We start from the raw sequence: 17,125 nt of genomic DNA, 5'->3' as shown, positions 1-17,125 counted from the left end.
GCCGCCGACATATACATAATTAAGGATATAGATACTGGTCGTCTGGAACAATTCATAGGCTATATTTTATCCTGATATTTCTACGTAAATCTACATAAAGTCTCAAAATCTTAATGGCTAAGTCTAGAAACATGATATTCTCGAAGTATTCGCGTGGCTTAACGCGGCAACTCGTGACCACGGCCACTGCAACGTGGTCGAAACGTTGAGACAATTTTAGCAGTAACTAGGTAGTGCTTAATCGTTATTAAGTCCCGATAAAGGTATATTAGTTATGAGTAAGATTAATAACGACAGTTTAAAACGATTTAAAGCAGCGCGAGTTTACGCGAATGAAGTCGCAGGTAAAAGCTAGTAAGTAATTAATATCTATGTTTGTGCGAAATATTCGAAAAAACTTGTGTCTAAAATCCGCTGCCCTCCCAGCGTAGGAGCGCTTCATGACACCTGACACGATAAAACATTATTTTTAGGGTTCCGTGCCCTTGGGAGTACTAAGAAGTATTTTGTATTGTTCAAAGCAAATAAATGAGTGAGTTTGAAGACAGTTAAAAAAATCAAAGTCAAAATGTCTATAAAAGTTTGAAGTCAATGCCATTACCTGTTGAATAGTTCCATCCTGTCAAAGTTAAATTATCTTTATTAAATTTAGGCTATAACAAGCACTTATGAATGTCAAAAAAATCCAGCCACCACCACAACCACCAGTTCGGAAAAACCTCTGTTGAGAAGAATGCGGCAAGAAACTCTACGAGGTATTTTTTCTAAACAGATTTACAATGTTGATTAGTGATCACAAGTATTTAGCACAAATACATTTTCAACACAGTAAATTCAACAGAGTTCAAGATTACTAGACTTATTCTTCCTCTTAGTTATATATAGGGTTTTTGTGTTTCGATTTTTTAAAATTATAAATTGTTATTAATACATGTTTCCATTCACTAGTTCCAAGCCCTTAAGCCAAATTAAGTCTTACGTCAAAGTAAGTGCCCCTCATCGAAGACGTGACTACATTTTAAGTTCAAAATTGCAATGAAAAACTTTTAAAGCGACGTTCAGTCAAACTGGCCAATAATCCCTTAGTATTCCAAAATTCTTTTTGAGACCTTAAAATTGCACTATGTTAAGGAACCTTTTGTGTGTGCGACTCCGACTCGAGCTGGCCAGTTTTTTTATGTATTTTTGGCATGCAGAGATGTGTCGTTTAGCGAGAAATGTGAAGCCGGCAATCGAGTATCGTTTTTTCCCCGTTTTTTGCCTTTTGTTGCTCGATTGTTTAGTTCGTAATGCCGGATGCTTTGACGGAATATGACAACAATACAGACGCGAACTGTGTGCATAACGATGGAAGTTATTTGATGTATGTTCAGGGAAAAGCGCTGGAGATTTATGGGCTTGGTTTTGATTAAGTAGTTTTTTGGTGCTTGATTTGGAGTTATGATAATATCTTTCAATGAGTTTGTGGACGTGATTAAAACCAATTCGAACCAAGTCGGTTAACCTTTTAGCACGATAACACGGGGATATTTTTTAGGTTTCATTTATTATATTTTTAAATAGGCATTTAGGGTGGTTACGGTAAGGCCGCGAATTTTGACCAATTTGGACGTTTCAAATTGGAAGGCTGATAAAAAAAACTGATAACACCTAGAGGTTTAATTTTTTTTTATTATATGACACGATATAAACTCTCAAGGTCGCAAATGAGATAATTGATTTTAAACCCTTTTAAAAAATAATAAAAATATATTACCGTCAAAAACGTAACGAAAATGACTATTTTTTTGACCACGAGTACTAATACCTTATTATTTTCATGCTATTTTAACTTCTCATGATCATGATTTAGTTTAAACGAAATTTTATGATTTAACGATAGTCCTACCGATTGCGGAATCATGATAATCAAATAATTTTCATGTTTATATTATTTTCACGTGCCAAAAAACCACGTTTTCGTTACGAATACTTAGGTGACGCTTTTTAAGCTACCTTTAACGCCAATTTCGTTAGAAATTAAGTTTTTTGTACACTGGCAACTATACTTAATAGGGCAACATCGATGAGATAAATAAATCTCATCAGGTTGTTGACAAACAGCCATCAAAAGTGACGCGGAGGTTTTTTTTTCGAAAACGTCGAAGTGCTTGTTCGATTTTAAGGGAAGTAGTATTATTTTAACTGGTTGTTTTTTTCATACGATAGGGTAATCTTTTCCATGTAATGGCATGGTTATTATGTTCAAAATGTCGTTATTCACCATGATAAACGATTTTTTGTATAAAATACGTTACACTTTCGTTACGATTACGTTACATTTTTACAAAATGCTACGTATTTGTACATAACGTAACGAAAAAATGTGGTAAAGGGAAGTTCACACAGAAAAATTCTAACTTACACCAGTTTATTATTAGGTTTCCAATGACTGCACGCACAGTAAGTTAGTTAGATGGATATTTGAAGTTAAATAAATTTTAATCTGTAGGTGCAGGGATCGCACAGAGAATTGTGGCGAGTTCTGTGTTCACGTCCTGCTACATGCATAGCGTATTTAAAGTGAGAGACAAACGGAGAGATTCACTTACTACTTAGTTCATTTGTTACCTAAACTTAATAATCATAATAATTTATTTCCAAAAACATCTTTTTACATTGTCCACTTAACTAAGATACTACTTCCTAAATTGGTAAAACCTGTGATTTAGGGTTTTGGCCATTTCTTTGAGGTATTTAATAGCTTGTACAGTCGAAGTCACAAGCATGCTCACAACTAGGTGGTAGGACCTTGTGCAAGGTCCGCCCGGATTGCTACCACCATCTTCCTCGCTAATCCTGCCGTGAAGCAGCAATGCTTGCACTGTTGTGTTTCGGCGTTGGTGAGTAAGACAGCCGGTGAAATTACTGGCACGAGGTATCCATCATAGGCCTCTAGGTTGGCAACGCGTCTGCAATACCCTGTGTTGCAGATTTTTATGGGCGGTGGTGAATCTCTTACTCATTTGATCGTTTGCCATCAGTCGAATAAAAAAAACCACATCCAAATTCGTTATGCTTTAAATGTGCACCTTATTGTCAGTGTTAGAGAGGCATGTAAAGATACACTTTTGGAAAGATGTTCGTCAACTAGAGGGTACTTCTACTTCCACATTCTCATGTTTAGCTCTATAGATCTCATATAGGACAGATTTAAGATCAGTATCGTCAGAAAGTTCTAGTAAAAATAAAACTTCACTTTATTATATGAGATGTATTTTTTTTCATACATACGTTATCTAATGGGAATTTACCAGTTTGATCTAGGCTTTATAAAAATTTGCGTTACGTTTTATGGTAACGTCACGTATTTTTTTATGTTATTTCTATGTCACATTGGTTCAAAATTCGCGGCCTTACCCTTACAGTGACGCTACAGCGCGGTTTGCAAGGGTCGCGGCCCGCGAGCTTTGCTTCTCTTGGAGCGTTACATTTCGTTACGTTAATACTTACTATTATATATTTTGTGATTTCGTTTGTACCTAATATAGTTTTAGGGCCGCGCTTATCAACCGCGCTGGTGTAAGCGTCACTGTAAAACCACCCTTAGTTTATTTAATTTACGACTTCAATAATCTAACTAGTGATATTAGGTTTTTTAATTGACTTAAAAAATGAGGTTACTCGTATTAAAACGACCCGTACGTATGCATTGTAGGTAATATTCAGTTTCATAGTTTTTTCAGTTTTAACTAGTTTCTAAACATTTTGTGCCAAATTTGATAACGTGTATTTATGTATGTTTTATAAGTGTATTTGTGTATGTAACTATAAGTCGGATTGAAACAATATTTTTTAGTTGGATTTAGTTCATCATCATCATCATCAGGCGGAAGACGTGCTGGACAAAGGCCCCTCTCTTAGAACGCCACAATGAACAACTTCTCACCACTTCATCCACCGATTTCCCGCAACACCCTCTGCGGTTTTTTGATAGTTGGTGAACCCTAAAACGACCTTGGAGCATAATATTCACTGGAATGAAATATTATTGTTAATGTAACCAGCGAGCGAGGTAAAATAAATTATCGCGAGAAGGAAACCCTCGCCGAGACATCCTAATTTGTAAAAACAAAGCTGCAATCCGTCATCCTGAAATCTCACTCAAGAAACAGTAGCTTTTTTCCTGAATCTGGACGTGTTTTTATTTATTATTTCAACGGATAATCTTACATTTTCCTGACAAGTCCTCGTCATTATATCAGCGACAGGTCGTCCACTGTTGCACCATAGACCTCCAATTGCTGCGGTTGGATGCGGCCTGCATCGACCTGAACCTGCAGCTTTAACCATAGTGTAAGTTTTCGGTTACAAAATACGTCACGATCGCGTTCGCGTTAAAATCTCAATTTGTATGGAAACACGAACATCGCAAACGTTCCGCTAGAGGCGCTGTTCGTGTATGCATGCAAATTGAGATTTTAACGCGAACAGGTAACAAACAAACAGACTCACAAGCTTTCGAATTTATAATATAAGTGGGATATCGGCCTTTTTTATCGCTGGCACAAAAGAGGTGTTACAAATTAGACGCTAAAGTCTGTCTGTCTGTGGCACCGTAGGTCTCAAACGGATAGATCGATTTCGATGCGGTTTTTTACGTGAAAGCGAGTTTCCGTGTGGTGGTTCTTAGCTATGTTTCATTGAAATCGTTTCAGACTTTATGATATTGAACTTTGCAATTACAATGCCGGGGGTTTTTTCAACTTTTTAGGGTGTCGGAGCCAAAATGGCAAAAACGAAAACCTTATAGTTTCGCCATGTCTGTCTGTCTGTCCGTCCGCGGCTTTGCTCAGGGACTATCAATGCTAGAAAGCTGTCATTTTGCACGGATATATATGTAAACTACGCCAACAAAATGCTACAATAAAAAATCAGAAAAAATTTTTGGGGTAAAGTACCTCCTATAGACGCAAAGTGTATTAAAGACGTAATTTTTTTTTCTCATCCAGCCCTATAGTGTGGGGTATCGTTGGATAGGTCTTTTAAAACCATTAGCGGTTTGCTAAGACGATTTATCAACGAAATATTCAACTTTAAAGTGCAAATTTTCATTAAAATCGAGCGTCCCCCCCTCTAAAATCTAAACCGGTGGGTGAAAAAATTTGCAAAAAATTCAGGATTGTAATAAATATATCAAACTTACAAGGAAAACTATAGCGGCTCAGTTTGTTTGATAATTATTAGTAATTTCAGAGTAAATAGGAGCCTAAGATATAAAATAAATGGGTAGGTATAAAATAAGAAAACCTCGGAAAAATATGACTTATTTTTTTGTAAGGCTACGGAACCCTATTTTGGGCGCGTCCAATACGCTCTTGGCCTATTTTTTAAGTTGTACAGTCACCTTGAGATATTTCGGAGTCGCCAAGGTGGTCAAAACTATCGATACATGAGTTCTAATACCTTAATAGTAGAGTGCATGTGATGTGCCAATATTTTTGACCACCGAAATATCTGGTGGCGACTGTATAGAACATTAAGGGCCTGTTTCACCATCATTGATTAGTGTTAACTGACGGTTAAATGTGATACCGTCTCCGTCTATTGGAACAAAACAAATAGAGACGGCATCACATTTAACGGTCAGTCAACACTAATCAATGGATGGCGAAACAGCCCCTAAGGGGTTCTTTCACCACCCATTGGTTAATATTATTTGACGGAAAAATGTGGTGCTGTCCCCGTCTATTTAAACAAAACAAACGGAGACGGCATCACATTTATCTGTCAAATAAATTTAATCAACGGATGGTAAAACAGGGGGTAAAAGTCACGAATAAATTTCTTTTTTAGGGTTCCGTAGCCAAAATGGAAAAACGGAACCGTTATAGTTTCGTCATGTCTGTCTACCTATGAGACTATAATGCTAGAAAGTTGTAATTTTGCACGGATATATATATGTAAACAATGCCGACAAAATGGTGCATTAAAAATATTCTTTCGTAATGGTTACGGAACCCTATTTCGGGCGTGTCCGACACGCTCTTGGCCGGTTTCCTTTCTTACAATTTTCCAGCCAATCAACATCTTTGCTATTGTGATCATCATAAACCCAGCAAACAAAACAAAGCCGTATCGAATTACAAATCGATTTTACAATATTATTACTTCGCGTGAAATTATTCCAATATTTCATTCACGCGAATGAAATTGATTTTTTGTCATTTAACGCCATACGCATGCGTATGACAAATGAACTGCAAAACAAATGACTTTGACTGATCAAATCAAACTTTAATTAAGTATACAGTTTACGTCCAGAAATACAGTTCCAAAGAACCATAACAAGGGTTGTGATTTTTTTTTACTTTGAAATCCCACTTTTTAACGCCCAGCAGTGGACGTATATAGAGGGATGTTGATGATGATGAACCCGACGTAAAGAGGGTGTTATAAGTTTGACCGCTGTGTGTGTGGGTGTATCTGTGTGTCTGTCTGTCTGTGGCACCGTAGCTCTTAAACGGGTAAATCGATTTAAATTAGGTTTTTTAAAAGCAGGTTTTCTAGTGATGGTTCTTAGACACGTTTAATCAAAATCGGTTCAGCCGTTTTGAGATATTGAACTTTGAAGTGACAAAGTCGGGGGTTTCAACTTTTCTTTGGTAAGGTTATATAATAAATTTAAGAATGTTTCAACACAATCGAGGCATCTTGACCTATGGCCATATGTCCCATTGTAGGTCACCTCACAGCCTGGCTTGGGCCGTAGTTCCCACGCGGGCCCAGTGCGGATTGGGAACTTCACACATACCATTGAATCTCTTCGTACGTATGAGAGCAGGTTTCTTTAATTTGAAATTTTTATTTTACACATAATTTTCGACAAAGTTCAATATCTCAAGAACGAGTAAAAACGGTTTTGATGAAACATATCTAAGAACCATCGCTAGAAAACCTATTTCTAATAAAAAAGCCGCATCCACCCGTTCACCGTTTAAGAGCTACGGTGAGACAGGCACACACACACACAAACACACAGACACACATAGCGATCAAACTTATAACACTCCTCTTTTTGCGTCGGGGGTTAAAAATAGTACATTGTGTCTTAAGGGCGGTAAACAAGGAATTACGAACGAGAGTCTATTAGAGTCTTTTGAGTCGATGTTCGTAATTCTTGTACCGCCCGTGCGACATGTACAATGTTTTTCATCACATTTGCGAGTAAAGTTGTATATTTGTAAAAGAAACTAATATTTTTTCAAAAAATTGCCGATACCGCTGACTACGCTCTTGGCAGCGCCAGCTCCGCGCCGCCCCCCCCCCCCCCCTCTCATGCGCCCGCCGTGCTCCTGCACGCCAGCACGAGCAGCACGCCATGCAGTATCAAACTCATTTACCGACCTTGGGCTTCATGACAACAAAATTAATATGGGCAATGACTCTTTTACCGACCATGGGTTTCACGACAAGCACGTTAAGGTCGAGGGTTTTATTTAGGGGGTTGCAGCCAAGGAGCGACAAGGTGCCTGCATGTTACGACACTGTTTACGAGCAAGTGTGATGAAAAAAATCTGAGGTGCGAGTCCAGGGCCGAACCAACGACCCTCCGCTTGATAGGCCACAGGTCACACTATGCTGCGGGCTTCTACCCACAATCGAATGATATAAAATCAATTAAGTATGAAATTAAAACCTTTAATTCTTACGATAACTCTCCTTTTAGATACGGTTTAACAAGGTTATCATGATGGGTGTTTCTCCAATAAATAAAAAGTCGAATTGCTGAGCTTTTGTTTGGTTAACACATAATGAGGGCTATCGTTTTTTGTCTCACTAGATGGCGCACTGTTGCGTGAGGTTTTTAAGTATGGCTTTCAAAGTCTGTTATTACGGGCGTGAATACAAAGTTTAGATTTAAATCATATTTAATACACCTTAAAACCGTACCATAAAATATCGAGCATGCCACAATGTTGCATAGTCCCAAAACAAAAGGGAGGACAAAGGTTTCCGAAAGACGAAACTGTCTCAAAACACAGACATTCATTGCCCCGTAACGCATTTTTGCCATAATTAATTTCAGATATTGCAAAATATTCACAAAATTATTCTAATTATAAATAAACCCGCGTAGCTCACCTTAAAACTATGAGATTTGACATTTCGGAGACCTCACGCTACACTAGCGCCTCTAGCGGCGAATTCATACGCGATAGCCCTCATTGTCACAAACAAATAGGTACTTACTTATAGTCAAAGAATAACCTAACCGAAACTTGGAAACCCCTGACTTTGTCACTTCAAATTTCAATATCTCAAAAACGGCTGAACCGATTTTGATAAAACATGTCTAAGGACCATCTCTACAAAACCTGCTTTCAAATCGGTATACACGTTTAAGAGCTACGGTGCCACAGACAGAGACACAGACAGACTCACAGACACACATAGCGGTCAAACTTATAACACCCCTCTTTTTGCGTCGGGGGTTAAAAAAAGATATTATCAAAAAAATCTTAAATTATGAACCCGATGTTAAATGGCGAAATTTCATTTGATATAGAATCACCCTTGTAATAAGATAATGGATTATAATTATACGGCTAATATTATTATAAATATAGTGAATATTAGCACACCAATACCATTAGTCTAAACAAACTGGCATCAGAATGAAGTTTAACCTACTCGCCATATTGTTCGTGATTGCCTGCCTGCTGGCTGCCGTAAGTTAAAATAAACTGTTCATCAGTTCCATTTCACCAAAATGGTGATTGCCGAGAGCAAGATTTTACTAGGTACTAAATAAACCCAAATTACCATAGAAATCTCTATCATATTTCAATTCAAATTTAGGAAAAGTGTCTCCATCAATCTATCATATTCGAAGAGTTCCCTCGATTGCCCTTGGATAGGCAAACATAAAAAATGGTGTATTGGAGAGATCAGTTTGACGTTACAGTCTTGTTTGCGATTGGCTTGCTTGGAAAGTTGTCAAACGACCTCATCACACTAGCGCCATCTATCTCAGAGATTATATCTGCCTCAGAGACCCTGACTAAAAGAATTACATACATAATACATAAAAATCACGCCTGTATTCCCAAATGGGGTAGGCAGAGCACACGAAACGTTACCGCTTCGGAGCCACTTTTAGCAATTTTAGGTTTTAAGTTTGAAAAAAACGGTACAATAGTGACAGGTTGCTAGCCTGTCGCCTACGGTGTACCTTAACCTATGTCCTCAGTCGCCTCTTACGACATCCATGGAAGAAATGGAGAGGTGTTATTCTAACCCGACACCACACGGGTCTAAAAGAATTACAGAGTAATATCCTACAATAGGGTTGTTTTTTTATTATTTTAGTTATAGGATAACTAGCCTATACCTGCGGCTCCGTCCGTAACTATGAAATTTTCCAGGATAAAACCATCTTGCTCGCTAATCCTGCCGTGAAGCAGAAGTGCTTGCACTGTTCTGTTTCGGCGTGGAGAGTAAGGCAGCCGGTGAAATTACTGGCCCTTGAGGTATCCCATCTTAGGCCTCTAGGTTGGCAACGCTGCAAGATGTTTATGGGCGGTGGTGATCTTTTACCATCAGGCGACCCACTTGCTCGTTTGCCATCCAGTCGAATAAAAAAAAATACAGACTATGCCCTTACCCGGGACTTGAACTATCTGTATACCGAATTTCATCTAAATCGGTTCAGCGGTAATATTAGTGGGATAATAATGTGCTTACCGATGCTATTGTTGTCCAGAAATTTCATAATTTATCTTTACAATAATAAGTGAGTTTAATTTTTTTATTTTTTCAGGTCCAAGGCAACCACAACAGGGTAAAATATGAATTTTATTTTTTAACCAAAAATTTATTTATAATTGAGTAGGGAGCAAATAGATATAATTTAAGTTAGATTATAATTGTTTTTCATTGATTATGTGTGTTTGAAATTAGTTTTAAATTATTTTTTCAGCGTCAAAACCTGCAATCAAGAAAGGTATGTAAACAAAAACATAAGACCACGTGACTAATTGTGCCCCAAATGTTTCAACTGTTTCAAATGTTTAAGTTTATTAATAAAAGAAGGTTGAAAAAGTGATTTTATTATGACTTACTCTTGCGTGTCACGTCAATATCACTCGTTAAGTTTGTGAATTTTACAATTTGACCTTGAAATAACCTGACCATAAAAATTTAATTTTTAATACAAGGCTTTTTGGCTGACTGTACTTTTTGTTGACTGTGCTTGCAGTGTCACCCAAACTACATTTGCATACCAAATTTCAAGTCGATGCCATTAACCGTTGAAGAGTTCCGTCCTGTCATGTCACTATTAGATTATTGTATTGTCACGCGATTTACATAAGTATTCCCAATTTCAAGTCAATCTGACTACTGGAAGTTGGTCAAATTTAACTTGCAAGATGTGATTTGACAGACAGCGTGACAGGTGAAACTAAATAAAAGCTTTTAAAAATGTCATTTTCAATTTTCCATGTTCAATATTGCCAAAAAGTTAATTCATTGGTAGTTTCTATCAATGAACAGGTCCTACTACGAAGTGTATATAAAATTCAAACTTCATATCTTGCCGGTTAGCTCATGATCAATGTCTCGTTAGATGGCGCTGTTATCAATATTGCCTTTTTTCACGTTTTTTTCGTAAATTATGAAGAATTATTTCACCAAAAACTAATGGCTGGAGTATCTAAGCGTGAGAGGGACGGTACAATGCGAACTGAATTTCGTAGTAGCCCCCCCTAAGCCGTTTGTCTTTAACGGAAATCAAGAGAGACGGTGTATAAGAGGAATAATTCGTTTTTCAGGCACCTAACGCCAGGAATCATCGCGCACAGGTAATTTGATTTATTTACGTTTTAGTTCATAAATGCTTTTGAGAAAATTAAAGCCTTAATAGAGGCTGACCAGGAATATAAAAAACCTGACGCGAGGGCAGCACTTCTACGTTTTATATTGCAACATTCTTTACACTTACTATACGATACCTATCAGTCATATTGACAATATAATTAATAATTAATAATATCTGAGAAAATTTCTATGACAAATACTTTTATACATTGTGAATTATTTTCCTTCCAAAGCTATGGATAATCTTCGGCATTTTAACGCACAAAAACACAAAATAACACTTTAAAATACCACGCGCAAACAACGTTAAGCTTTGAAAGCAATAGACAGATGACATTTTGAATTTAGTGCTACCAGCAGGGCTACTACGAAACTCGAAGTTCGTGTCGTGCGGTCCCTCTGACACATACTATTTAATACTAGAGCAAGAGGGACGGTACGATACGAACTTCAAGTTTCGAGTTTCGTAGTAGTCTTGCAGTGCAAGAAATTAGTTCTATTGGTTTTCCGCAATATGGCGAGGTTTTTTATAATTTCCTGTCAGCCTTTCGATAACAGTTAGGCTCCATTTCCACTAGATAGGTATGTGCCAGGATGTGTTGCGAGGGATGTGTTTTTCATAAACCAATAGAACGTTTCGTTTACCTCGCCTCGCTATTTACATAAGTATGCCAAATTTCAAGACAATCCGACGACTAGAAATGGGTAAAATGTAACTTGCAAGATTTTTTTTTTTTTTTAGAATAATAATTCGTAGCATAGGTACACACATTAAAAAATACATTGCAAGTTAGATAAAAGCTTTTAAAAGAGGCTTAAATAATCAGTGCTGTTTCTCTTCCAGCCGGGAAGACGTATGCTGGCCCCAAGAGTACTTTGAAGCTATAGTAAGTTAGTAATTAAGGTAGCCAGGATTTTCTGATATTAGGGTAATCATTATTACAAAGAAATCGTTTTTTTTTTCAGCTTGACGCAGAAATAATTAAATCAAGATTATTAGAAATAAAAAGAAGTAAAACAAAGTTGTACTTTTTTTTTAAATATAAATCTTCTAAGTTTACACCTCAAAGTAAAACGATTAAACCTCACGAACAATAGTCATGTTTTTTGATATCTTTAACTCCATCCTGTCGTGAAGATACAAAAATATGATTAAATAGGCCCCCGCCCCCGCCCCGGCTCCGCACATACCTACAATATTCAAAATATTCGAAACAATAATAATAATAATAATAACGGCAAACGGTCTAATAGCGAAGAGTCTCGACCAACACCTCAAGAGACTCTCGTTAGATGGCTGGATCAAGGGCCAGATACTGAAGGCGGTACTTCTGGACACGGCACGCATCGTCCGGAGGTTCCTCACTCTGCGGCCCTGACCACCGGTAGCTTGGGCCCTGCCCCGTTACCGGCGGCAAACTAGGTTAAGTTTTTATAATATTTTTATTTTGTATGTACTTTTCTGTATTTTACTTCTTATAACTATTATAAAAACCTAATCCTAAGAATAAAAAATAAATAAAGAGAATAATAATAATAATAATTCATTTATTCGTTCAACATAGGTTGGTACAAAAGATCTTAAAGCTACTTGAAGTATCACTTATGTTGCGCCGTTAGGCATACAAACAGGTCGTGATGCATTCACACGCATCACATAATAATTCTCATCATAGTTACTTAATACGAGTTATTGCAATCTGTTAGAAATTCATTTATGGAATAATAAGCTTTTGTTACTAAAAAATTACATAAAGTTTTTTTGAATTTATTGATATTCTCTATATTTGTTATGTCTTCCGGTATCTTATTATAAATATAAGGGGCCGTTCCCAATAAACTTTTCCGAAATAGAGCAGTGCTATGAGGCATTGCTCTCAATTTGTTTCCAAGTCGTGTACTTTTAAAACTTTTAAATAGATGCCAGTTACATTTCACAAAAATTACCACTTCGTATATATATAAGCAAGGCAGAGTCAATATGCGCAATGATTGAAAATGGGGTTTACAAGAGTCAATATGGTGAAGGCCACACATGGCTCTAATACACCTTTTCTGTGCTATGAATGCCATTTCTCTATCAGTTGCATTTGCCCAGAATATGATAGCATATCTCAGTGCTGAAGAAACGTAGGCATGGTAAGCCGTTAAGACTACATTTTCATTCACTACTTTTCTTACAACACTTACTTACTTTTCTTCTTTAATTACATTTAATATAAGTAAGTAAGTACTACCTAACAAGATGTTTACAGAAATAAGTCTATCATAAGATTTGTACCATAACAATGTCACCATCCAACTGTCAAGGCGTTCCATACGAATAAATTTGTGCTTAAAATAAATAAATTAAACACCAAATAAATTGAACCAGGTAACTATATACCTGTTTTATTTCATTTTTATATGTTATTTACGTAAAATTTCTCGGCAATTCTTGCTATCAAGCACCCGTCATTATGTCTTCTTTGTCATCTGAAAGAAAATAAAGTGGTACAGAAGTAGGCAAGGAAAAAAAGGTTATTTGTAAATAAAACCCGGATTTTTATCAACAGTAATTTTTATGGTTAGTCTAGGTAGGTACTAACTGTTGCCCGCGAGTTTGTACGGAACAAATCAATTTTAGGGAATGAAAATGAAAATGTATTTATTCCAATAGCCAGATCGAACATGCAAGAAGGTTAGACCTCCTAGTAGGTACGTGAAAATACCTGTGACAGGAGATTGTAAATCTGTTTAAAAAAATATGCCTCGTTGAGTTTCTTGCCGAATTCTTCTTAAAGTTTTTCCGAACCGGTGGTAGATTTTTTTTTGACTTTCATAAGTGCTCGTTTTAGCCTAAATTGAATAAAGATATTTTGACTTTGACTGACTTTGATCCCGCTCTTCTAGAATAAAATGTAATTATAATGACATATATATAAAAAACTATCTTACTATGGCCTTCTCAGGGGCCCCAAATTATCTCCATAATTAATTATTAATTCCATTGAGTATAAGTATCTTAAGTGTGCGTATTAAAAAAGCGAACATACCGACATACCTTGAGAATGAACTGGCATAGAGCATGATGAGCATATATTAAGAACAACTTAACTATTTATTAGGTATATCACAATGGTTTAGACTTTAGACTATCGCGGTCATTACGAAACCAAACCCGAATTTAAATCATAAATTATTTATTACTAGCCTGCTACCCGCGACTCCGTCCGTGTAGAATTCGGTTTCGACTACCCCGCTGAAACTATTAAATTTTCCGGGATAAAAGCTATCTATGTCCTTCCCCGGGACTCAAACTATCTGTATACCGAATTTCATCTAAATCGGTTTAGTGGTTTAGACGTGATGAAGTAACAAACAAACAGACAGACTTACAAACTTTCGCATTTATTATATTAGTGGGGTATGTACAGTTCGGCCAAGTCTAGTCTCTGTGAAAGAGTGCCGATTGTGATATTATGTAGACAAATAATAATTATTTACTATGCTAAGGGGCTGTTTCACCATCCATTGATTAGTGTTAACTGACGGTTAAATGTGATGCCGTCTTCGTCTATTCTAACAAGACAAATAGAGACGGCAACACATTTAACCGTCAGTTAACACTAATCAATGGATGGTGAAACAGCCCCTAAGATTTTATCATATGGTGGTCTAGGAAGGTGGTCTGGGTGACTGTACGTTGTCTAATTGGCGAGCATTAACTTACAGCCGTCGGCGATGAATATTTGAGGATCTGGAAGACCGTTGACGATCTGAAAATGAGACCTAACATTTATGAAACATCCAAAAGATCAACTGATATCTATTAATGAAAATACAAACTGAAAAATGGATACACAGAAAAAAAAACAGAAAAAGAGGCCTGCGCTGGGAATAGAACCCAGGTCCTCAGCATTCCGTGCTGCGTGCTATAACCCCTACACCACCACTGGACAGGAGTCTAGACACATTTCTCCCATGCACCACACATTTCAACCTGCTTTTTTAGCCACTTAAGCAGCGACAAAAAACGAAGCAGTGAAAAGTAACAAATTTGGAGTTGAAATAAAAACACATGAAGACTCCAAAAACCAATCTTAATCTTTAATGAAATTAAATTTGAGTATTCGCTGTTGGCTTCAACTTAAAATCAATTATTGCATTTGAAGATATTATTATTACGATTTTTTAGGGCAAAAACAGGTAGATACTGGTATTAATTTTAATTATAATTTTAATTGCATGTTAATTTTACCATTTTAATTATTTAATTTAACTTTTGTTTCTTTATTTATTTAATTCTGGATTATGATTTAATGTAATGTAATGAAATGATTATGACATGTATTGATTGTGATTTTTAATTTTAATTTTTAACTGTAAATTGTATGGGTTTTAAAAAAATGCCCAAATTAAGAAATTTATTATTATTATTAAGTATAAAAATAAAAATATGTTGAAGTTATGTATTTTTGTGGTTATTTTCCGATCAGCTTTACATTCCTGGTGATAAGTACTTATAGAAATATTAACAAAATTTTCCATTCAAGCTTCGAAAACAAAGTATTTCTTCAAATAAAACATAATTCCATACCTCAAAAGCGATGCCCAAAAACAACACGAAAAGCAAAAGATACAATCGACACATCATGATGCCACTTGGTACGTCTGAATACACTAAAAAAATGCAGAAAATAATATAGTTGATATGTTGATTTGTGCCTTTATGCTCACAGGACAGTTGAATAAACTCTGTTAAGTACATATTCAACACCTGTTTTTATTTTATCTAGCTACTCATTCGAGTGATAGTTAGTATGAGGTGATAACGAGTTACCGGTTTAAATGGTTCTAAACTTAATTGTTGTTTGATAACACTCGCTTATACGATTTACTGTCATTTGGTGCAAATGGAAAATGGAAAATCTAGATATTATACAAAATTTGGATAATATTGTGAATTTGAACGGTTGTATTAAAATAATAAGCCATAGATACGAATAAATAAAATCGTCGAAAGTGGAATATTTTTGATGTACCTATGCCGAAAAAAAAATCGGCCAAGTGCGAGTCAGACTCGCGCACGAAGGGTTCCGTACCATTATCTATCAACATTAGACATTCATTAGCAAAAAAACGGCAAAAAAATCAAGTTTGTTGTATGGGAGCCCCCCTTAAATATTTATTTTATTTTAATTTTATTATTTATTTTTAAAGTGATTATACAACTAAAGATTCTGTGAATATTTCAAGCGTCTGCCTGTTTCCGTTATTAATATCAAGCAAAAAACGGCAAAACAATCACGTTTAATGTATGGGAGCCCCGCTTAAATATTTATTTTGTTCTGATTTTAGTATTTGTTGTTATAGCGGCTACAGTGATACATAATCTGTGAAAATTTCAAGTGTCTAACTATTACGGCTCAAGAGATAGATCCCTGTGACAGACGGATGGACAGACAGACACACAGACAGCGGAGTCTCAATAATAGGGTTCCCTTGGCACCCTTTGGGTACGGAACCCTAAAAACGACCACTTGTATTTACGTACACTCAGAAATATGATGAACTGTAAATATGTTCCACCCAAAATCATTTGTTTTGGGCCTACATTTATTAGTTATGCCTTGATTTAGGCAACATTCATTTATTGCTTATTTAATTTTGCTCCTAATTTACATATAATGGACAATATTCCATTTGGGTTTAATTAATGCGAGCAACTAACCTAACCTAACCAAAAAAAGTTGGAAAACCCCACTTTAAAGTTGGACTTTATCACTTTAAAGTTCAATATCTCAAAAACTGCTAAACCGATTTTGATGAAACATATCTAAGAACTATCGCTAGAAAACTTGATTTCAAATAAAAAAAACCGCATCCAAATCGGTCCAACCACTTAAGACCTACGTTGCCACAGATAGACACACAGACACACACATCACTTTGGATGGTATTCATTTTGGTCCCAATTCAAAATTAAAGTAGACAATTTTCCATTTGCACCAAATGACAGTAAATCGTTTATAATACCTAGTGACGGTGTAGGGCGCTGAATCTAATTTATTTTTAATTTGAGAAGTCGTAAAACTTTTTGTAAAGAGCAAGAACGAGAGAGAATCATTTATTTACACATACCTATTCGATACACACGATAAAATACATTAGAAGTTTCCTTGAAATGATAGAAGAATGGAAGAACGTCGAACGGAAATCTACTGAGGTAAATTCCCCCGTAATCTTTAGGTATACTTTACTTATGAATTTTTTCACCCACTTT

The 17,125-nt window shown here is 36.1% G+C and overlaps 1 long non-coding RNA gene across 1 annotated transcript; it reads right to left on the bottom strand.

Moving 5' to 3' along the window:
* Positions 1-12,388: 12,388 nt before the first annotated feature.
* LOC141427748 (uncharacterized) lies at positions 12,389-15,611 on the bottom strand. Its single transcript, XR_012451353.1, has 3 exons — positions 15,440-15,611; positions 14,573-14,618; positions 12,389-13,335 (listed from the first exon to the last, which is right to left on the bottom strand). It is a non-coding gene; the product is annotated as an uncharacterized lncRNA (long non-coding RNA).
* Between the last annotated feature and the right edge of the window lie 1,514 nt (positions 15,612-17,125).

The sequence above is a fragment of the Choristoneura fumiferana genome, chromosome 5 (genome assembly GCF_025370935.1).
Source record: "Choristoneura fumiferana chromosome 5, NRCan_CFum_1, whole genome shotgun sequence".
NCBI lineage: Eukaryota > Metazoa > Arthropoda > Insecta > Lepidoptera > Tortricidae > Choristoneura > Choristoneura fumiferana.
Note: the sequence above shows the minus strand (reverse complement) of the source record. Positions and strands in the feature narration are given on the sequence as shown.